The following is a 24682-nucleotide window of genomic DNA, read 5'->3' as shown; positions in this document are numbered from 1 at the left end:
GTAACATTATAAATGTTTTTACTGTCACTTTTGATCATTTTAATGAATCATTGCTGAATATGAATGTGAATGGTGTATATATATATATATATATATATATATATATATATAAGATATATTTGCAATTTTGCTTAAAAATAATATATATATATTTGTATATATTATATATATATATATAAATTAAATGTTTCAATATTCAATGGTCAATCTTTTTTTTTTAAATATATATATGTAATATATATGCAATTTGGATAAAAAAATTCTCTCTCGATAGATAGATAGATAGATAGATAGATAGATAGATAGATAGATAGATAGATTTTTTTTTGCAATATTCAATGGTCAATCTTTTTTTTTGAAAGACATATATGCAATTTCGCTTAAAAAGTATATCTATATATTTTTTTTTTGTGGAATATTCAATGGCAGGTCTGTGGTGGTTCTAAAGCTATGGCTAATCATCCCCCAAAATGGCCATAATTCTACCAACTGATTTGCATAGTTGATATACAAGTTCCTCAAATTTCTCTTTTCTTGTCCAAGTCTGTCTAAGTCTAACTCTGACCCTTTGACAAAAAGATCTGACAGTACAGGTGTGTGTAACCAAGTGGACAGGTGGCGGCGAGGGTGAAAAACGACAAGAAAGCTACTCTGTTCTTCTGCGTGGCTGCTTTGACAAATGCAGCATGTGAAAAGGATCAGAATCTCAGGTCCGCATGACAGAGGGGTGTGAGACCACGCAGGCTTGTGGGCTAATCCTCCATAGCCGCCCCCTACCGCATTACCCCACCTACTGCTGAGCCAGAAAGTTCACAAAATCCCCCCTTTGAACACTCCTACTCATGGACTGACCGTGTAGACAACCTTTACAAATTCTCCGTCACAGATAATGATCAGACCTGAGCAATTCCCCAAAAGTATGCTGTAAGGGAAGAGCAGAAGGAGGACATGTGATTCACCTTATACTTCTTGTAAATTTGATTTCCTTCCACCCAATAATTTGACAAAGGCGAGTGAAGTCAAGCAATAAAGCTGGACACAATCCACTTATATCTTCACGCAACTTTCCCTCCATTTTGAGGAATGCAATTACACCGACTACTTAACACCAGCAATTATGTGGACTCCCAAAGTGTCAAAAGTGTTTTTCTTCCAGGAAGCACCATGAACTTTTCTTAATTTTCCCCTGAATGCATGACAGGCAGCTTTGACTGCTTCTTTCAGTGCCTGTAATCAGTCTGAAAGGAAGCAACAGGTGTGAAAAAAACCATCCACCCCACAGGATTGGGAGGGTGAAAAAAAGGACAGGTCAACAAAACCCAGAGATAATGAGAGAGAAAACCCTGTGGCCCTTCTGAACAATCAAATGGATGCTGAAGGAACACCACACACTTATACAGCTGAACATTTTCTATCAATAAGTGATAAGTGCAATTCTAGAAGCTCACGCTTCTGTTCAACACTCCGATAGCATCATAAGCTCTTAGCGGAAAAACAAACCAAAGGATAAATACATAAATAAACAGATAAGTTATTAAATAAACACTTTATGTATGCCAATGACATTAACATGTTTGGCTTGGAGCTTCATTCCTTTTCAACTGTGTTACGGCTTGCCTCACACAACACAATGGAATGCAAACTTCCTCTTATTTGAAGATCTCTCGAGTCTTCTTTGGCACCTTATCTTTTGCATTAAACCAAGAAGACATAAATCACATCTGTGCCGTGTGAATTATATTCAAAAGAACTAATTTCTAGGTCAATACTAAGTGATTAGACCAGGCTGTTTCTTTACACTTGATCTTAATTGTGTGTTGAGTGTCTATTTGCATGTGGAAAGTGTCATCTTGTTATCCAGGGAAAATGGATAACATTACAAACATGAAGTGCATCTAATGTCATGAGGTCAACGGGGTCAGGGAAGTTATTCTAAAATGGTTATCAATAATAAATTACTAATTGCTTTCTCTATATTATAATGGGATCACTTTGCTAATTACTCCCACTGAGCCATAATTACATCACTCATTACATCACTTTTGAGTGATGATTTTAATATACTCTAACATTTTCCATTATCATATGTCATCTATAAATGTATATTTTTAAAGAAATGAATACTTTTATTCAGCAAGAATGCATTAAATTGATCAAAATTGACAGAAGCAGACATTTATAATGTTAAAAAAAGATTCCAATACTGTTCTTTTGAAAATTCTATCCAACAAATCCTATAAAAATGTATCATGGTTTCCACAAAAATATTAAGCATCACAACTATTTTCAACACTGATAATAAATGATTCTTGAGCAGCAAATCAGCATATTAGAATGATATCCGAAGGATCATGTGACATTGAAGGCTGAAGTCATGGCTGCTGAAAATTGGCTGCTTTATCATCACAGGAATAAATTACATTTTAAAATATATTCAAATACAAAACAGTTCTTTTAAATTGTACGAATATTTCATAATATTACTGTTTCTACTGTAATTTTGATCAAATTAATACAGTTTTGGTGAGCAGAAGAGACTTATTCCAAAAACATTAAAAACATTAAAATAATACAGACCAAAAACTTTTGAATGGTAGTGTATGTATGAAAATACATGTTATATTAGAACAATAACTGTGCTTTTATGACTGAAATAGACCTTAATATCTTGCAGTATAAACTGTTAAAGTTGCTAAATTATCAAGCATAGCGTTAGGCAGGTCACGTTAGTCAAGCTCGCATCAGCTGACTCTCAGCTGATCCCCAACAACCTATGGGAATACGACACCTAAGTATTCATATATAAGGTCCCACAGTAGTATCAGCAGTTTTCGCATTGCTCAATAGCTAATTACCCTCCTCCATCCCCAACTCCTCCTCTGTCAGTCAGGATTCAGCCTTCTGATTCTCCTATGAATCAGACTAATTCTAAAATGTGTACATAACATTACTGAACTTTAACGATATCTGCAATACATTTATGTTGGTTCTGTTCTGTTTACCCTGGGGGGGTTATCGCTGCTCTCCCTGCTCTCATCCATGCTAGGCTGTATGGATGCGCAGGGAGTTCTTGCCCTGAACGGAATCATACCGCCAATCCAAACTGTATGCTAATTGTCAATCATCTTTGACGACAGTGGTCCTGACAGAAATTATGATTACATTAGCTTTTTTATTGTAAAAAGTTACAAAATATAACATACTACTCTAATGCAACATAAGGGGGTCACTGAACCACAATAGTGAAAAAAAAATATTGGGAATACAGTTCAGTAAATTTTTACCTACAGTAGTCTTGGTCATTTAAAGTCAAAATGCTTCTTACAAACAATATTTCATGCCATTCTAAAAACACACAATGAAGCCTTATCATTGAAATATGACACTAAATTTACTATTTTCACTATTTTTTAAATATGCTTGCAATCTTGCAACTGTTTGAATGCCAAGCAAAACATTTTCACATACACCATCTTAATTTTTCTTAGATGTTTACTGTTCATAAGTACGTATGAATGAGCTTGTTTTAACAAACACAAACTCAATTACACAATCAGAACATCTCACTATTGACCTTCATAACAAACTGATGCACTGATGAATGCGAATGATCATTGAAGTTTCAGAACAAAGCAGTAGAACTATAACATCCTCCTTTTAACACTGACAGACATGATGAGCTGGCAGGCAGATATATACCCCACTGACCAGCAAGGAAAATGTCTGAAAGACCAGAGGATGACCTAACCCCCCCCCCCCCCCCCCCCCCCCCCAACCTCCTGCATATATATGCAATATCCTGTGCTTGATCTCTTTGTCCTCTTAAAAATCTGAAACAGATGTTGACTTTACAACCAAGTCTATCATTTAAGAAACCATCTCAGCGAGGGTCAAAGCGAAGCTCTGTTGAGTGTGCTGAGAATGTAGTTGTATATGTTTGTGCACCTAATTAAATCGTTATGAGAGCTGCGTTCATACTACAAGTGTTTATAAATAAGGTGAGACTTACTGAGAGGATACTTTAACAGAGCGTAGTGCAGCTGTTGCGTGTCACATCACAGATCTCATGAAAGAATTTGCTCTCTCTGCACACCATTTGCTCGGGTTACTAAACCAGATGGGTAGTTAGCAATCTCGCGCTACAGGCCCAGCTGTCATCTCTCTATCTGTCCTCCCAGAAAGAAACAGACACAAATGTTAATTACACGCTTGTGAAGGCAATTATAGCTGTGGTGTAATGTAGTTTCAATGTAATTAGCAGCTAACTTACTGAATGGGACGTATTTTATTGTACAGTTTGGCTCGATAGCTTGAGGGTGTACTGTATCATTATGGGTAAATATCATTTTGGCTAAGGAAACATTATGAATGCCGACCGCATACCCAGCACATGGCTGTTTTTGTGATTATTCATGTTTTTAAACAGCCAATGTATTTTAACAAATGTTACAATTCTTTTTTTCTTTTCTTTTTGTAACAAGTCAATAACTATGGAGGCCTAATGCTCCAGAAATTAAAATAAATAAATGACTTGAAACAAATACAATCCTAAATTAAGTCCTACATTTATTTTTGTATTACCTTTTCCTTTATTATTTTCTTTGTTTATTTTTAACTTTAATTCTTTATAATATTTATAATTGTATCTATCTATCTATCTATCTATCTATCTATCTATATATATATATATACACATACAGGGATTGAAATTAACTTTTTTTACTCACCAGCCAATTTGGCTACTAAATTTTTAAATTACCGGCCATTCATAACTTCTACCAGCCAAAAAAAAAACAAAATAAAACAGTTTGAGGCCGTCTACACTGGGAGTGACAAAGCGACTGTTGCAAATCATTTTGTGTCAGTGCTAAGGGTGTTGCGATATTGACAAAAAATAATATCTCAATATTTTCTGGGATTTTATTGTTAAAGATAATTAGACAATATTTTGCTGAGTGTGTTATTGTGCTGATATCTTAAGGATACTGTGGACAGCTGACTCCTAAAGTTTTTGATATTCTTCATATTCTGTGTGGTCAGTTCACAGCAAAATCCATTTTTACTAAAAGTGTGCATCATCTTTTGAGTCAAATTCTTACATTTAATCAGGCAATTATAACAATACTTAATTTAGGCTGTTACAAAACAAATGAAATCAGTATCAATAAAATTAATCTTTGCGGAAGTTGAATATGAAGTGGCATTTAGATGTATTTACACGTTAATGCAGCTTAGAGGGACATGGGATGCTTTAACCTGCAGTTGCAAATGCATAAATAATGTTTTGATATTTTAAACATGAAATGTTGAATAGTGATATTTAAATTATAAAAAAAATTAAAAGATACTTTAAATGTGAAATTAAATCCGCCAGTAAGTGGCAGCAAGTCACTGTTCAGTGAGTCATTGAGAATGAACTGAATCATTTAAACGGTTGATTTTGCTCAGAGACGCAAAACAGCGCTGTGTTTGGAATGTTTTCTGTTGGTGAAATAACGCAAAAACAGCCAATATGGTGTCTAAAACATAAGTCTTGATATTAACTTATTGTTTATTGAACTGTTGTATAAAATCAATATCACGTTTGTAACCATGCTGATTTTTTTTTTTTAAACGGCACTCTTCGTGTGATATTAACTATATGAATTTATATAAATATATACATTTTCCAACCCCCTTATCTTGAATTATGTGATCATTCGTAATGCATCTTAACAACGCACTCTAAATGCGCACAGCACAAAGTTAATCTAACCAGACTACATCACGTCGCGTATGCGTGCACTTTGTAACTTAGGTGTGTTTTGTTTGGTTTTTGCAATATACTCGATAATGACATGATGTCTCACGAGTTCAGTATTTGCGCTAAACCTGCGCAGATTTGGCTTGCATGAACTTCCCAAAGAAATTAATGAGTGAACATAACTTACGAAAAGTAACCCGCCAAATTGGCTAGTGATTTGATAGCGTTACCCGCCACAGCTGATTTTTACCCGTATTTGGCGGGTGTTAATTTCAAACCCTGTATATATATATATACAATTGTTTTTTTTGTTTTTTTTATGTATACATTATTTTTACGGAGTTATACATTTTTTTTGTTTGATCCTCATTAAATTTTCAGTCTAAATAAATAAATTAAATCACTGAAGGACAGTATAAAATCACTGTGGTGCATGACCTCAAGTGTGTTTTGCTTTTATAAAACTGCAGAAAAAGCAATATGATAAAATACAGAAATGTTCAATGTATTATTTATTTATTCATATTATTTGAATTAAATGTATTGAACAAAGTTCTTAATTAATAGTGACCAGAATAAACAAAAGCAAGTAATATAGTTCATTAGCCTAACTGTAGACTGTTTATGGTTGCAGTGATCATATAAATTTATCAGCATTTAATTTATCAGCAGTTAACATGGCTTGTCTGATCAGAATTTAGAGCTAGAACTATCCAATCTATCATTTCCCTGTTTGGTTTATGAGCTACATGCACAGTCCCATCTTGAAAATATCAGTCCATCATTCTCCTACATAAAGCCATCTCTGAACCCTAAGGTCCACACATTTCCTCAGTTCAAAGTGTGAGGCTTCTCTGTTATCGTGGTCTCTCTGATGATTTCTTCATGGTGTCGGCATGTGTGAGCCTATTTTACAGCTTTTTTTGTTGTCTGTTTTGCAAGTCAGTGGTCTGTCAGCTGTGCAGGGGTCCGGAGGGTGGAGATACACTGGTATCTGTAACGTGTGATGGTGTTTGTGTGGATTCCTAATTTTACCAGCTGCTTTACACCCTGACACTTCATTCATCTGTGAGTTAGCTGTGATAACCTACTGGCCACTTAAGAGACCTTTAGTTTATTTACAGCACTATTATACATATAAATTTGAAATATCAGGCTATAATACAGATTCTGTCATCATTTACTCACCCTCATGTTGTTCCAAACCTTTTTTCCCATAAACTATTATGCATATAACAACAACAGTTTATAGTTACCAGTAGCTGTCAAGCTCCAAAACTACAAAAAGGATGATAAAAGCACCATAAAAGAGGTCCAAACAAAGGTTTTCTGAAGCCATACAATAAAGTGCTTGAAGGATGGCGACATTGTGAAGGCCAATCTGTAAATTTGCATCCCTCTGGTTCCCTTTTAAAAAAGCCAATAGGACTTTTCCATTGGCTGTTGAATTACTGCAGAAAATAAGCTCTGTAACCAACAAAAGTTTATAAATCTTCCACATTTTGATCAACAATGTAATCTTCACAAATGAACACACCTTTTATCAATTTTGATTTTGAAAATAAAAATTGCCAGAAGTAAATAGTGAAAGTTATCCTAGGAACAAATTACACCAGTCGAATAAATTCAATGTTACCACCACTAAGCTTCTGACAAATCTTTTAATCTTTATTTAAAATCTACACGCTGGAAAGTTTGAGTTGGAATAGTTTGAAAGAGCACAAGTACAAACTAGTAGAGTAGTTTAGTTTCCCTGGTCTTGCCTGATGATGTTTAATATCCCAGATAACCTCAGTAGTCCCATTTAGCCACTTATTAGCTATGGCCTATTTCAAGACACAAAAATGCTTAAAGGGGTCATATGATGCTTTTTTAAAGATCATTATTTTGTGTATTTGGTGTAACAGAATATGTTGACGTGCTTTAATGTTAAAAAAAAACACATTATTTTTCAAATACCATACATTATTGTAGGTCCTCTATGCCCCGCCTCTCTCAAATGCTTCGTTTTCAACAAAGTCCCTCCTTTGACAAGCGCAGTCTGCTCTGATTGGCCAACTGACCCAGTGTAAACATACTTACAGTAGCTGATTCAGAAGTGCCAGATTGTCATAGCAAAGTCAGAATTACCTCCTCTCCTAGGTTCACGAAACGGTCATCCATAAAATGCATTGCTGTTCTGTTGCAAGTAATCTTAAAGATTCCTAAATGCATCTACTTTCGGAAGGCCAAATAAAGTGCTTTTGCTTTCACCTAGAAACACACAGCGTCTCCCTGACATGGCTGCTTCAACACTAACTGCGTTACTGAAACCAGGACTTCTTTCTTTGCGTGAACATTTGGGCGGCATTACGCAAATATTTCCACATAGTGACGTAGATATGTGGGGGCGTGTTAGAACGAGCCATTTTAGGGCGTCGTGGCAGAGTCTTAACTTTGATAAAGAATATCTCTTTGGTTTTGAGACTTTAGTCTTTGCAACTTCAGGGATCTTATCTATGCACAATCAGCTTGTAACACTCCGAAGAGAAAGGAAAACTTGAAATCGCATCATATGACCCCTTTAATAAAAATTTTGAGTGTGGAATTACTGATGTATTTTACATCGCTGTGAAAATATCTTGAGCTTATGGTAAGCACGGACCTTATTAACCAATAACCAATTCAAAAACCTATCAATAACTATTGATAACTCATTTCCAGCTTTTAGGATTCACTGCTTCAGCACTCTATTGTTTTGAGTAGGCTATAGAATAGACCAAAACTATACATTGTTATACACAAAATAATAGCAGAATTTTCATTTTTATGCAAACTTCCCTTTTCATGAATGTTTCTAATCTTTGAGACACTGTTCTAAAGATCCCAATGTGGGAAGTCATATATTTAAGATACACCAGGAATTGCGAGATGATGACAGGGACACACATGATCCTTATCCAGCACAGCGTAGTAAGAGAATTCCACAGCGAGTGCGGCGCAGCCTGGCCGAGGGCCAGCACGGCGTTCAGGGAGAGGCCACAAGCGGGAGTGGACATGTGTGTCGGGGAAACGGAGCGGGCTGATTGCTAAAGATTACCACATGGCTTCTCCTTGCTCAACACATCCAGCTCGTCTTCCAGTCTGTTGGAAAGTAGTCTGTGGCCTGGCAGGGATTCAGCGCTCCTCTTTGGATCTCCCTGCTCATCCTATGGAACGCAATGAGACTTCTGTCTGCCCACTCCATTCCTAGCAAGTCTGGTCAGGAGCTGGGAGGCCGTCTGATAAATAACAACTCCCTTGCATCGACTTCTCCATTTCCAATAACTTCGGAAACAGAAGACTACCCTGGTGAACCGCCGGTGGCCTCTGTACCATTCAGACTTGGTTTCTGCATCCGATTAGCTCTGACAACAAACACTTGGAATAGTGTGCTATTGTTTGAGCCTGTGACAGTGAGAGGGTAAACTGCGACTCAGAGGCTGTGAAGATGATACAATAACTGTAATAATGATCCAGGCAGCCACTGTGAAGAGGTTCCCATAATGGAGAACTGGATAGCTTGTCAGCAGCCCTTCAGGAATTAATTAACTAGCACATCAAAGCTAACCCTCAGAGGCCACAGTGTCACACGGTACTTTGATTTAACACTGGCTGTTGACTTGATAGTAAGCTGCACATAATGCCTATCCTGACACTCACAGGTTTATATTCTTTCCTCTCTTATTGAGAAGGATCTTAAGTAAAACTTCTACTAACTCAGTGGTTCACAAACTTTTCAGGATAAGTACCACCTTTGATAAAATAAAAAAAATTGAAGTCAGTGCTGGGATTTGTAAAGAATTTATCGATTCCTGTTCTGGTTTTTTTTATCCATCTTAACAATTCCGTTTCCTTAACAGCTTCATCAATGATTCTTTTAGTAGTTTTAAGGAGTATTTGGAAATGTAATTTGTAATTGCTTTGACAAATGGTGAGATCATTTCAGTAATAAATTGAAAAACACCATTTTATTAAGTTGTCACAGAATTTTTAGAGACGGCATAATTAAAATCCAATAATTGGCCTGAATATTTAACAACGACAATAAATGTATATCTTAAATGACACACCAACATACAGTAAACTCTAAAAAATGCTGGGTTAAATATAACCCAGCGCTGGGTTAAAAAGAGACAAACCCAGCTATTGGGTTGTTTTGACCCAGCGGTTGGGTTCAAAACAACCCAATAACTGGGTTTGTCCCTTTTTAACTCAGCATTTTTTAGAGTATATGAACAACCAGTGACTACACTGATCATTAGTAAGTTGTATGTGTTTGATTCACTAAAAAGAATTCTCATTAGAGTCATCTTTTTGGGAATCAATCTACATTGTTTGCACTACATGTTTTTAATTATATAAGTTGATTATAAGTCACAGTCGCTCACTTGCGAATTGGGTTACACTATATGGTTTTTGATTCACTAAAAAGAAGAACCAACTTATTGAACCAATTCATTATTAGAGTTAATAGTCAGAGAATTGGAGTACACTGGTTGCACGGTGTTTCTGCAGGGCTCCAAACAAAAACAATTGAGTAAGGAGCCATTGGCTCCAATAAGAAAAAATTTTAGGCGCCAAATTATTTTTTTAGGTACCACAGAATAAAACGTGTTTTATTTTTTTTACATTTCAATCATACTGTCATGTGTTTATGTCTTATCTTTTCTTTAATTTATCAGCATTTTAATCGATCTTGTAGATGACCTGGGAACTAAGGTTCACTTAAAGTGGGAACTAGTTGTACATAAGAATACACAACTAGTAAAAGTTGGTCTTTTCCAACTTGAAATATATAGTCAGAAAGAATTGTTCATGACACAGGATCTGTACAAATATCATGGACCATAAGCATCACTTGGCCACTAGTTTGGGCTCCTCCTCAATGCATCCTATAAGTGTTGTCAGGGCTGTCCTTAGGGGGGTGCAGCTGGTGTGGTCGCACCGGGCCCCGCGCTTGAGGGGGCCCCACGCCGAACGGACCGAGGGGGACCCACCCCCCCGGAACGCGATCGCGAATGGGCCGAGGGGGACCAAAATGCGATCGCGAATGGACCGAGGGATCAAAAACTTTCGAGCCATATTAGTGATGATTATAAACGAGAATTGTTAATGATATTGCCAGTATCCACACAGCTGACAGCTTTACCTGTTGTAGTTTGTTCAAGTTGTGCATGAAATAGACTCTTGCTTTTGTGCACTTTTACTTGCACCTCTCCGTCATTTCGATCTCTCTCGCGCTGTACAACTGAGCTGCGTTTAGCAGGTGTGCGACATTGCTGCTGTGCGGCAGAGATGAGGACTGTTTGAAACTCTTTTTTTCCCACTAAAACTTTGATGCGCATCGTCTCAGTTTAATACATGAACACAGCAAATTATGCGATCGCAAAACAATCAGGAAAAAAGGCATTACATGCACATTTTTAAAGGGGTCATATGATGCGATTTCATTTTTTCCTTTCTCTTTGGAGTGTTACAAGCTCTTGGTGCATAAAGAAGATCTGTAAATTTGCAAAGACTAAAGTCTCAAATCCAAAGAGATATTCTTTATAAAAGTTGAGTCAGCCACACCTACCTAAAATGGCTCGTTCGAACACGCCCCCACATATCTACCTCACTATGTGGGAAGATTTGCATAACGCTGCCTAAATGTTCACGCAAAGAAAGAAGGCGTAACTTTTATTCTCGCTGTAGTATTGTTGTTGCTGCCGCAATGCCTCTTTTAATATGGGTTTTAATGTTTTTGTGTCGTCGCTCCAGCTGGGACGCACCATCACAATATGGTGAGGGGCGTAACATTTCCGTCTCACGCTTGAGGTATTCGGCCAATCACAGCACACTGGATAGCTGGCCAGTCAGAGCACACCTCACTTTTTCAGACCGATGAGCTTTGTAAAAATCGAGGCGTTTCAAAAAGGCGGGCATAAAGGAGAAACGATAATGTACAGTATGTGGAAAATAATGTGTTTTTTTTACTTTAAACCGCATAAACACGTTTCATTCCACCAAATAATGTTCTTTTTAGCAGCATCATATGACCCCTTTAAGTCATAACATGTAAATATATATAGGCCTAGTCGCCAGTGGCGACCTCAGCAAAAACTTCACTCGCAAATTAATATTTTTTTTGGTTGCAAATGCAACCGTTTTAATCGCAGTCTGGAGCCCTGTGTTTCTGATTCACTATCAAGAACAGAATCATTAGAATCATCCTTTCGAGAATTAAATTACATTGATCACATGTAACGTATATCACATCTATAACGTATAATTGTATTTTTTTAGTGCAAGAATATACATGTGGTGCATGGACTTTGATTGCTCTTGAATAAATCTGTATATAGATCATACATTAGAAATAACACTGAAAAATATTTAAATAAGCCAAATTGGGGAAAAAATATGTAAAAGTAAGAATGAAATACAGTTAAAAAATAAATAAATGAATAAAGGACTATATTGAGCCGTGGGAAACTCCTATGCAGTTTGAGAACCACTGAACTCATTCTGACTGTTATCTACATATAATTCCCAGCACCACAGCTTGTTTTCGTGTTCTATGGATATTCCAACATACTCAGCTGTAACTACACCTCATCTAAAATTCAAATACAGACTTGTAATTTTGGTCAAGTATGATGTTTATTCATGGTCAGCTAATAAAATAAATTTAGGTTCGTCCTCCGCCTACTGTGTCTGGTGTTTTGCATGAATCACAGGTGGACACGTGGTTTGGGAATGTTAGCCGTTCACTGTGTATAGAGACACAGCTATGGCAAGTCAAATATAACTTAATGTAAACAGTATACATTTCAACTGTTCATTTTCCAGCTGTTCTATAAAAGGTGGCCTAAAGGAAATGAAAGGGTGCGCGTATGAGAGCCAAAAAATGTGAAGGAGAACAAAGTAGAAGGTTTACAGCTTTAACAGGCCTCAGAGGAAGGTGAACAGCATTCTTGCCCATGTACTTTCTTTACCGCACACATGAGCGAGCATGCATTACACGACAACTTTTTCCAAATTCATTGGGATCTGGAATTCATATAAAATATATTGCTGCATTATTAAAAATAACACATATGGTAAGTATCCAGCATATATAAAAGATCAACTCCTCACTCGAAAATTAAAACTTGCTATTTCGTCTAAGGCACTAGGACTCTTTGTAATAGGCCTTATTTCCTTTAAGCTTAGCAACAGTTGCTGATGACTAATGAGGTCAATCAATCAAACTCTGGCCTTTCTCTGATTTGCCATATGCTATTTAATGGCTTAGTAAAGTATTTTATATATATAAGAGAGTGTGTGTGGTTTCATGGGTTTCTTTGATGACATTGGTACAGACTTAACAATGCCCCGATAGTTGCATGAGAGAACGAGGGAGAAAAAAACTGTGAAGGACCCCATCCACACTCATAAACCGGATGTGATGTGATCCTAATTAACCCCAGACACTTGTGAGAGAATGAGGCGGATGTCTGGAGGGGTGTCCGACACCAGCTACTAAAATGCAGGGATTGTCCCGTGTCCTACGGGCCAAAGCCAAGGAGATGGGTTTCAAAGAACAGCCTTTGAGAGGGCAAAAGAATGTAAGCTGCTACCACTTCTCACACCTCTGTTTTCTCACCACACTGCCCTCATCTTCAATTTAGAACGACACTAGAAACACGACAAACAAACTTGAAACACAGCTGTCTTTCACAGCACATTTAACGGCCATTAAAGTCTCATCAATTCACTTTGAGACACAAATGTACTTCAGGCACTTTTGCCTGACCGAGATATAAAGTAAAGTCTAGTTCTAGTTCAGCTCTTTGAGATTCTAAAGAGTTATGCCATTTTCACTTGACAAATTTGCTGAGGACGTACAAAAAAATTATTGCATTCGTATTCTCAAGAATATGACAAAGCTTAGGAAAATGTCAAACAAGGCAAATGTAAAAAAAAAATAAAAAATCTTTATAGAAATGTCCTTGATGTTTTTGTATCCTAACAGTAGAGGTATTTTCTAAAACTTTTTCCTTGAATGTCATCGCTTTGTCTTGTCCTTGGCTGGTGCATGTGAAATGTCATTCAAGGACCCCCTTTATGAGCGTTTGTTAAAATCTCCCGCGGAATTCCAAGGCTGAACAGCCCGATATAGGCAGCAGGACAAGAGGGAAATGTGCGAAAATGTGCAGAGCAGCAAGGAAAGGAAGATGAAAGTGACACATGCGACCCATGCTTCAGAAGCCGATGACCGTAGCCCAAACCAGACTGAATAATCTGAATGCACCATCATTTTTTCTTTTTGAATCCTTTCACTCGCTCTGCCTCTGACTGCTGGCGCTTCTCATTCTACACAATGGCAAATTCACTAAGACCTTTTATTCTTATGCTAATGTTCTCAACTGGGCATCACATTAAATTTAACACATGCACACACTTTTCTGTTTTTCAGGAAAACAAGGCTTGCTCTTGGGCCGCACTTTTTTCCCAATCCTTTAAACACACAAAGTGAAATTTGGATAATACCTTAAATTCTTTGTAATACTTTTTGTAGATAGTTACTGGCAGCTAGTTACTTGAGCATGTGTGTCAACAGAAAAACCAAATAATCTTCTTTGAGAACTTACTTGAACAAACTACGGCGTTTAGAGACAGACAATATTTTAAGGGAGCTATTTTTTTATTCAGAAATAGTTACATTTTTCTAAACCAGAAGTGAATCATTTTAATAACGTTTGGCTCACCAACACTGTTTGTTTTTCAATGCAGAAATGATGAATTGCATTATTGCATTCCCTATTTTCAGCAATCTGCCGCCGAATGACTAGATGATTTGAGATCTGGATATAAGAAATCAAGCAGTCCAAATCTTAGTCCTAAATATATTAAATACACTAGCTACAACTAAATGCAATGTCTATAACTACACGTTGGCACTTACAAACTAGTCAGATTGAAGTGTCCTTAGTTAGCCTTAAATACAACATAACAGTACAACAATAACAGTTGGTTGACTTCGAGTCCAACATGACAAAAGTTTGGTTCAGAAAGTGAATCCGCTTGATTCAGTAACCGAACAATTCATAAGCTCATTTGTGCGAGAATCAAACCTCACTTGTCGCGTTGTTTGTTTTTGAATCAGTAAAACAACCGACTTGAGTTATACATAGAGGATCCAGACTATGATTTAGATTCACTTCAAAAGAACCGGTTCATATGAGTCGTTGGCAATCAGACTCCAGTTGGCTGCATGTTTAAGATCAGTGAAGGTGTAGCCGCTAAATAGAATTGTAGACCAAAACTAAACAAATCTTTAAGAACCGGAACCGTTCAGAAGAATCTGAGTCAGACACGGAATCGCTAAATTCCTTGCGATTCCAATTTCCCATCCCTACCTGGGACACTTGACAAAAGTTTGCGATTGCTCAAGTCAATAAATATATAGTGAAAAGTAAACTGCCAAATCCTCTTCTCGTCAGCATGGCTATATACTGTAGCTTATGACACAGCATGTTGATGTCGAGACATTTATAACAATTGAGAGATCAAATGAAATGTAAACTCTGTTCTCATGAAATCTGCATGCACACTGAGTTTGCTAACTTAAGAGTAAATCCTAACGAAATACATATTTACCTGTTTTGATGCTGTAAAGTTTGTCAGTTGCTCAGTTGTCCAGCGTGCATCCGACAAACAATGTAACTGTGCTTGCAACAAAAACGCTAAACGTGGCTTGGATCCTGTCACGAAACTCCATCAGCGAATTATTTTGCTTTGCAAAAGCAAATGTTTAAGGAAAAACTACATCATTCGCGGACGACGAAGCGCTACAGTTGCATCTCGCAAACTTTGACGATCCATCACACACGCGACTTCAAAAGACTAGGTACTCGAACATTAGAAAGTCATTTTTGAAGTCTATCTCAACACGGCAGAAATGTACCCCAAGCAAGTTTGTTGAATCGTAAGATGTGATGTGCGATGGGAGATCTGTTGGAGTGATCTGCCCTCCTCTATCTCCACTTCTCCCCCCAGTTCTTTGAGTTTTGGGGCCACTCTCTTCACCAGATGGGCCGGGTTACATCAATCCAAAGTTAGTTGAAGCTTAAGAGTATGCTTTCAAGTTTCAGTGGAGATTTGCCAAACTTTTGCATAAGAATATTTTAAATGTTTTCGAGTGACTCAATGAGCAGTTTAAGGTTTGTTGAAATAACGTTTCTTTCTTTCTTTCTTTTTTTAATAGGCAACTTTATATTCATATAGCCTACCTCTTGTGTTATTAACTCATGATTTACACTGTTAAAATATGATCCCAACATTTTCCCTATCCATTTCACTTTTTTTCCACTCAAAATGTCCTAATCATTTTTTATTAAAATGGTCTAAAAGTTAAAAGAACTGTATTGTGACTGATTTTTTAAAATTAAAATGAAAAAATAAAGCAACAATTGAACATTTCAGACTGTTTGTGTCTATGTGTGTTTATTGCAATTTATTGGAATTAATTGATCTGGATCAATTATAGGGATATATCTTCGCTCAAGTAAATAAATTAATGAATAAACTAAAAATCGTAATGCTTTCTTGTTTGTGGTTGATGCACTCCAGCTGGTTTCCAACCACTATAAAACCCATCAGTCTGGTTTTTTCAGTAATAATGTATTTTGCCAAACGATTAACACAATACAACGACACCTAGTGGAAAAGTGGAGACGGATTGGTTCAATTGTTGTTTTTCCTAGATCACCAAATATTTACAAATGTATAAAATTACTCGAAAATGAATAAATAGATGGAAAAATAGCCTACTTCCAACTAATTAAAGATGATTCAGCCACTACACTTTCAAAATAATTCAAAAGCATCTATACGGATTACAAACAATACATTTTTAACCTCCTGCCAGTTGGGTTAAACTCTCACTGATTAGATAACGCTCAAAAGACATTGTAAAGAAAGTAAAGGAATAATAAAAAAAATATATATTTTTACACTTAGGCCTGTCATGAGTTATTTTTTTTTCCATATATGTTTTTCAAGAAGTACATTACATACTACTAAAAGACATTGAATAAGACATTTGGTTGGAGGCTATGCTGAGTAGACAGACGGAAAATATATATATTTTAAAGCTGATTCCTTAACTAATGTAAAATGAGCCCTTTTACATCAAACAGGTCTCTTGAATATATACAGTTTCCATGATATGCCTTGAAAAACTTATCAAGACTTATCAAAAGGCCTTTTGAAATGCATGCAGGCTGGCTTTTGAAAAGTTTCACCCTAGCCTTCTTAAAATGTTTGTTCCTGACTCACATAGCCCCAAACATTTTGCTTTCTAAACATGACTTTTGTGTCAATTAGGCATGCATCAATTGTCTTAAGCAAAAGGCAAAGACATTGTTTGTGCATGTTGTACATTTATTTCTGAACTTTTGAATGAATGTTAATATAAAATATAAGGTAGAGATGCTCCATCTGGATGCGTGCAGTAGATTCACATCTGTAGGAGTACATTCACCTTTTCGCAGATTGCTCCAATGTATCTACAGTAGATGTCAAATTAAAGAACTCCATTTCAAAATTGCTCATAGATACTACCCTTGTAATTTATTTTTGAGCAGATTTTCTGAGAATATTTCCTCAATGTGTTCATTTTGTAATACCGATGAAGAATCTATTCGACATATGTCTTATCATTGCCCATTCACCAAGTCTTTTTGGTCAGAAGTTGCCATGTTAATTTTTGTGACCTGCTGTCACAAAATGATAGAAATAACAGATTCTATTATTTTTTTGTCAAATTTTCATTCCAAGGACATTAATCTGGAACATATTGTTTTATTGCTTTGTCTTCTGGGTAAATTTCACCTTCATAAAGCTAGAACCATTCATTGCAAACCTAACTTTAGAATGTTTTCATCTGATATAAAGTCCCTTTTTACTTCTTTTAAGAATATGTCAAATCCTTTGAACTCAAAGGCTTCTAAAACTTTTAACATTCTTGAGTCTATTGTAAGCTATCTTTAAAATACTTTCCTTTCTTTTTTTCTTCTTCTTTATCATTGGTATATTTTGTTAATTTGTGTAGCTTGTCTAACTTCATGTGATGTCCGTTAGCCCCATGTTACTTCATAACTGTTGTTATACTTTCAATTGCAATAAAAAATTTTTTTTTTTTTTTTTTAATCTACAGTAGATGTGTCTGAGGTAAAAGCAACAAAATGGAGATATCGCCATCTAGTGGTACACAAGCTAGCTCAAATTCAGTCCAGATGCTCTTACATAAAAAAAGATGACCTCTCCTCTACTTTTTTTCAAACTTGTTTATTTGTTAGCTGCATATTTAACTCAGTGTGATGTTAGTATGGAACGTTACTATTACACGTTTCACAAGATAACCACGTCGATTCGTCTCCTTGTCGCTGGGAGGCGCCAAATATGAACAACAGTGCTACTAGCCCTGGTTTTATTTACCTCTAGAAATTACCTCTTGAAATACCACAAAACAAATATGTAAATGCCCTAGTTTTTTGCCATTTTAATTGTATTGTTTTATTTTAAAACATGTTGTTGCAATTCGTTTTCGGAAGATCCAGTTTTATATTTGAAAGTTGAAGCCCCATGTCTGCTACTACGTTTCACAAAAGTTTCAATATATCTCCGACGTAATTGTTTTAAATATGTGGAAAAATTTGAGTCACAAACTGGAATAATTGAAAATATCGAATATTGTTTTGTGTTCTCATTCTGTGTTTTGGCTGAATTGACTGTTTAGGTATTTTGTATTTAGTATAACACTGATCAGAACTCATGTTTGCCATTTTGGTTGGGCCTAACCAGACACTATTTACTTTCCCTTGTCTTTTCAAAGAGTGTCATGTAAATATTTAAAAACCTTAGACTCTGATTCACATAACAAATGCTTTTTTGAACTATACACATTTAGTATTTTTAACCATTTGTTTTAGCAGCTCTCTTTTGTTTGTATCAATTTAGATTTATTTTAGAAATTGGCATTGTTTTCTTTTTAATGTGAATAAATAAGTGGTTGAATGCATGTTGAGGTTGGTCATGCTGGTGGATTATTGAGATGGAGGCCCATCATGTCTAGACTTTCTTTGAACTCCAAATGAATACCCATCATTTTACAGCCCTATCGATGTTATCACAAAGCAAGTCTAACATTTTCATGCTAAAGTTAGCATGAAACTAACGGAAAGGCCATTCAGGAGGTGGTGATTGGGCTGGTTTGTCATGGGAAGGTTTATTTTATTTTGACCAGTGTTGCCACTTCAAAGAACAGGAAAATCGGAGGGTTACTATGCCCTCCACTGACTCATGCCCATGGTTTAGATTGTGGCTTCCCCATTTATTTTAGGCAAATTAGACGTCGCCATCTTTATGAATGTCAAAAGATGGTGCAATAGTTCTTTTTAAAGGGATAGCTTACCCAAAAATGAAAATTGTCTCATCATTTACGCACCCTCCTGTCATTACAAACCTTCATGACTTATTTTCTTCTGTGGAACACAAAAGAAGATATTTTGACAAATGTCTCAGTGGTTTGTTTTTGCCCATACAATGAAAGTCAGTAGTGTCCAGTGTTGTTTTGGACCCCACTGGCCTTTTTGTGGTTGTTATTTAATTTATGTTATTCTGTATTTTTTATGTTGCTTATACGGAGGAACGTTGTTTTTTAAAATATTTTTACTGTGTACTGTAACAGTGGCTGAAATGACAATAAAAGTCACTTTGACTTAACTTCATTATATGTACAAAAACAGTTAAACAGGTTTGGATCAACATGAGGGTGAGTAAATGGTGAAAGTTTAAATTTTTGAGTGAATTGTCCCTTCAAAGCTCATTTTGCTGACACTAATTGTGATCTCCAACCTACAGTAGTTAAAGATACAGTAGTACAGAAAACAAGCATTCATTCTATTTGTTTATTTGTTAATTTATATTAAATCTGTTGTGACTGTATTTTATTTCTATATCATTCTTAAGTTGATTTTCATTCTATGTGTGGAGAGTAAAAAAAAAATCATTGCACTGTGTACTATGTATGGTTGTGTGTGACAAATATAATTTTAATTAGATTTTTTTTTAATAGTTAAAAGTTGCAATGAAACGGAAATAGTGACAGATCTGTATTATGACGCACATCAGAGTTTAATGGATTTTTTTTTCTTTTGCTGAGCACAGAAGAAGATATTTTGACAAATGTGGGTAACCAAAAGTTGCTAGCATCCATTGACTTCCATAGCATGGAAAAAAAAATACTTATATGGAAGTCAATGGCTACCAGCAACTGACTGATTACCCACATTCTTTAAAATATCTTCTTTTGTGTTCAGCAGAAGAAAGAAATTCGTACATGTTTGGAGCAACATGAGTAAATAAAGAAAGATTTTTCATTTTTGGGTGAACTATCCCTTTAATGTCTTCTGTGGTACACAAAAGAAGATATTTTGAAAAATGTGTCAGTGGTTAGATCTGTCCCTATACAAAGGAAAGTCAGAGGGGTCCATTATTGTTATGGGCCTCATTTGGCCATTTAAAAAAAAAAAAGTATTTTATGAGGACCATTGTTCCGTTTTATTAAATGGCAAGCCTTGGTTCTATGCATTGATCGTTGATTCAGTTTTGATATTTGGGAGGCAAATAAACATGAGCTTGTAGGGACGAAGTTTAAGCAAGACTAAATGATTGGAGAAGTCTGACTCATGTCACCAGAGAGAAGTCTTTCACTGTAAGATCCAGTTATGACATTTTGATTAGACAAAGAAAAAATAAAAAATGGAACGTATTCACAGATTAATTGTTCACAGTGAGATCTTGCTGATTTTAAGATCTGATGTCTATACATTGTTTTTCTGACAGTGCACTGATGCTGATCTTGTCTGAGGGCCAAAATGAGTGTGGGGCTGTACATGGCTGTTGTCTGACCTTAGATGTTATCTAGTGCTAAATATGTTTGTACCAGGCAGGTGACACTCATCTGTGACTCATAAACGTCTCTTTCCTCCATGTCGTGCTAGCACTGCCTGTGCCAGAGCACGCGACCTGACCATAATATCCTCTCTGCTAATGACAAACTTACGCTTCCAGAGAGAAAAAAAATTAAAGGCCTCTGAAGTGGGACGGTGACCTGGAAAAATGCCTCCGGTTTTCCCGTAATGTGTGGTTCTGTGTGGTTTGGCCTGCGTTTTAGTTTAATGATAGAGATGTTGTATCACTAGTTTGAGAACCTGAGCGAAGAGAGTGCCACAGTTTGGGAAGCCGAAAATGAAAAGCTCTTGATTTGGCCACTAGAGGGCAGGAGTGAACTTTTGATTGCAGTTTTATTTATGTACTGCTTGCCACATATTTAAAGGGTTAGTTCACCCAAAAATGAAAATTCTGTCATTAATTACTCGCACTCATGTCGTTCCAAACCTGTAAGACTTTCATTCATCCTCGGAACACAAATTAAGATATTTTTGATGAAATCCGAGAGCTTTCTGATCCTGCATAAACAGCAACGCAACTGAAACGTTTTATGGCCCCAGAAAGGTAGTAAGGACATTGATAAAATAGTCCATATGACATTAGTGGCAACTGTAATGTTATGAAGCAACGAGAATACTTTTTGTGCGCAAAGAAAACAAAAATAACAACTTTATTCAACAATTTCTTCTTTAACTTTTTTAGTAATTTCTTTAAACTTAACTACTTGCTTTCTGGCTGATTCTGATTTTGTAAGGTTGTTTTTGTATGCGCAATACAAAATCATATTTTTTGCATACTTACTGTATGCTAGGTCAGATGAGGTGCTGTTCTGCTATATTAGATTACTAAATTGTTCCAAATTGCCTATAATTAACTGTAATGTTATGAAGCAACGAGAATACTTTTTGTGTGCAAAGAAAACAAAAATAACAACTTTATTCAACAATTTCTTCTTTAACTTTTTTAGTAATTTCTTTAAACTTAACTACTTGCTTTCTGGCTGATTCTGATTTTGTAAGGTTGTTTTTGTATGCGCAATACAAAATCATATTTTTTGCATACTTACTGTATGCTAGGTCAGATGAGGTGCTGTTCTGCTATATTAGATTACTAAATTGTTCCAAATTGCCTATAATCTCTAAATGCATTATGTTCAAAGGCTTTGCATTATGTTCAAAGGCTCATAATAAAGTCATCAGGAGAGTGGAACTGTGTTAATGCTTACTCTTAATATTGTCTTTTTGTTTGTGATTTTTACCTTTATTTGATGGGACAGTAAAGTGAGGACATGGAAGTGGTGGCAGAGAGAGGAGGAATGGGATTGGAATATGATGCAGACCAAATTCAAACACAATTCTTATGCGTGATATAAGCATGTGCTGAATTTGAATCTGATTTCTTACGGAAAAGGTCTCAAACACCATAAGAGGGCGTTCACACGGGAATCATCCTTGCATTCAAAAGCAGCTACACAGAATAGAACACAGTAGTCTTGAGGTGTATTTAAAGAAATAAAAGAAAAACATAAATGTGACGCTTAATAAAAAAAATTAAAAAGCACTTCTGTTAAGACTTGTTCATATTAATTTTACAGTCATTTTAGATGTTATGTTGCAATGGTAACACAGAAAAATTGGATATGACTTTACTCAAAAAGCATAAAAACTGTGCCTCAGTGTGTGAGATGTTAAAAAAAACAAGTGAAATGTTTCACAGCTGTCAAAGATCTCTAACCAAATAAATCGCAAGACTGCATCCTGTGTGAATTTCCTTTGAGTGTGTGTCTTTGCAAATTATGCTAAGACTGCGATTAGTTTACCGCATGTGATCTTATATGTTTCTCAGTAAGGCACTTGGATATTTATGGTTGTATGTGTTTGTGTACATGCATTCACACATATTGAATGTATCGTGTGACCTTGTTTAAGCACTGACACCGAGAAGAATCACCCGGCAACTTTGCCACAGTATTTTTAGAAAATCCAGTGAGCAAACAAATTGCATGGTGACCCTCTTTCACCTCTCCATGTTCGAGCCTGACAGGTGTGTAACTTATAGCATGGTCTCCTCCACCCTTCTGATTTCATGCCCCGGACCCCCTCTACCCCCACCTTCTAGTATGTGAGAACCTCTGTCGTGGGAGGAGTTCACCTCTGACCCCCATTTCTCCTTGAACTCCACACTTTTTGTGTGTTAAATTGTGCCATGTCCCTTGTGCTGGTGTATCCTACTCCATTTTACAAGGAGGAGAGAAAGGCCAAGCCCTTATTTTTTAGCACAAACAGCTTTTTCGTGTGACATTCCAATGATACTGTGGTTGTTAACAGGTGGTTTGAACAGCTGTGTGTCCTAAAAGATAGCACAGAAATAGCCTTTGGTATGATCTATTCAAGGAAATGTCCTGTTGTTTTATCACTGAAATCTGGTTAAAATCAAGTTCTTTAACCAAATTCACTAATGAATAATGGACTTTCCAGAAGATGTTTACACTTTTGACTTGTCTGAACATGTATGAAATATAGTCACAAACACAATTTTAAAATTATAGGCAATATTACAATTCTGTAGTAGTTGGCAGAATAAACTAAACTAAAATGAATGAATGAATAAAATATTTTGCTAAAGAATACATTTAACAGTGTTACTAAATAGTTTTTTTAAATGGACGTAAACGTAAAATGTATTAAAATATTTTACTCAAAGAAATGACATTGGAATAAATATGCCCTCTCTCTATATATATTGTGATTGATATAAATCTGATTTCTGAAAAAAAGTTATATACTAATATAATTATTAATTATATATTAATAAAAACATTGTTTTTATTTTGTGATAAAAAAAACAATCTCATAAGTACCTACAGTATATATCATCCCTAGTCAGGGAGAAATAAATGCTGAGTTGAAATGCTTAACGTAATGAAGATTTACTGCAGATATGTTTTTCCATGTCTTCAGTCACCTCTTTTCTTGGCATCTGATATCTAGCTGTAACTCTACATTGTTTCTGTGTTGCATTGTCTAAAGTCAGATGAATCGTGATGCTCATGGTTCACTTCTCAGTGTTGGTGGTACTGTCAAAACGTGAATTGACAGGAATGTGTCTGATGTGTTGATAAATGCTGAAGATTCATGCGTCACTCTCTGGGCATAGTGCTTTGAATGCTATCTTCTCTTTTTCAGCCCCAAACACCAGGGAGAGTTGTAAGGGCCCTCGGGTGAGGCCACATGTTGATATGAGTTTGGTTTGAGATATGCATCTTGAGCGCATAAGAGGAAACCCTCTTGCCGGCCAGTCGCTTAGGTGAGGCTCTCTAATGCTGTTTCACTGCAAACCCTTGACGACACGTTCATGCTTCTGCATTATGCCTCCCAGAAAAGGATGTGCCTGATAATGATAGAGAGTGTAGCTGTGCTGTTTAAGGAACTGAGAACAGCTACACTTTTCTAGCTGTATTGTCAATATTCAGAGCGTTTTTGTACAGTTTTAGTAAAAGCTTCTTTAATGTTCAAGATCTTTGTTTTGCATATGACGAATTGAGATCACTTAACAAAGTCCCCCAAGCTAAGGTTAAGCAACAATGGTGTGTGGATCACATTTGGGATCATGTAAGCTTCATCAGAGTTACTTGATTCCTCCTGGGAGTGCCGCAGGAAGAGGAGGTCAGAGGTTGTTAGGTTGCCCTGTTGTGCTTTTGTAACCCTTCCATTGCTTCACTGTTAGAGGAATGAATTAACTCTTCACTACTTGCCTTTGCACACATGCTTTTTGGCTTCTTTGATGTCTTTTTGCCGAAGGGTAAGGGCAATTGTTCTTTTGGCAGGTAGGCTTGATGAAATTTCAGAGCTCTTGAAATCAAGACTGATTTTGGGCATTTGAGAATTTAGAATGGAGGGGAAAATGAATGTAAAATGTTTCTTGATATATATATAT

The 24682-nt window shown here is 36.1% G+C and overlaps 1 protein-coding gene across 2 annotated transcripts in view; it reads right to left on the bottom strand.

The window, feature by feature from the left end:
• Positions 1-15736, bottom strand: part of LOC107596061 (zinc finger protein GLI2-like) — a 91663-nt gene extending 75927 nt beyond the window's left edge. For both annotated transcript variants that reach the window (XM_016286668.1, XM_016286669.1), the window contains exon 1: positions 15389-15736. The gene's annotated coding sequence lies outside the window, so the exon portion shown is untranslated. The remainder of the gene's footprint in view (positions 1-15388) is intronic.
• Positions 15737-24682: the final 8946 nt, after the last annotated feature.

Source organism: Sinocyclocheilus grahami, unplaced genomic scaffold (assembly GCF_001515645.1).
Source record: "Sinocyclocheilus grahami isolate Dianchi unplaced genomic scaffold, SAMN03320097.WGS_v1.1 scaffold214.1, whole genome shotgun sequence".
NCBI classification, from domain to species: Eukaryota; Metazoa; Chordata; class Actinopteri; order Cypriniformes; family Cyprinidae; genus Sinocyclocheilus; species Sinocyclocheilus grahami.
This window is presented reverse-complemented; position numbering and strand designations above follow the sequence as displayed.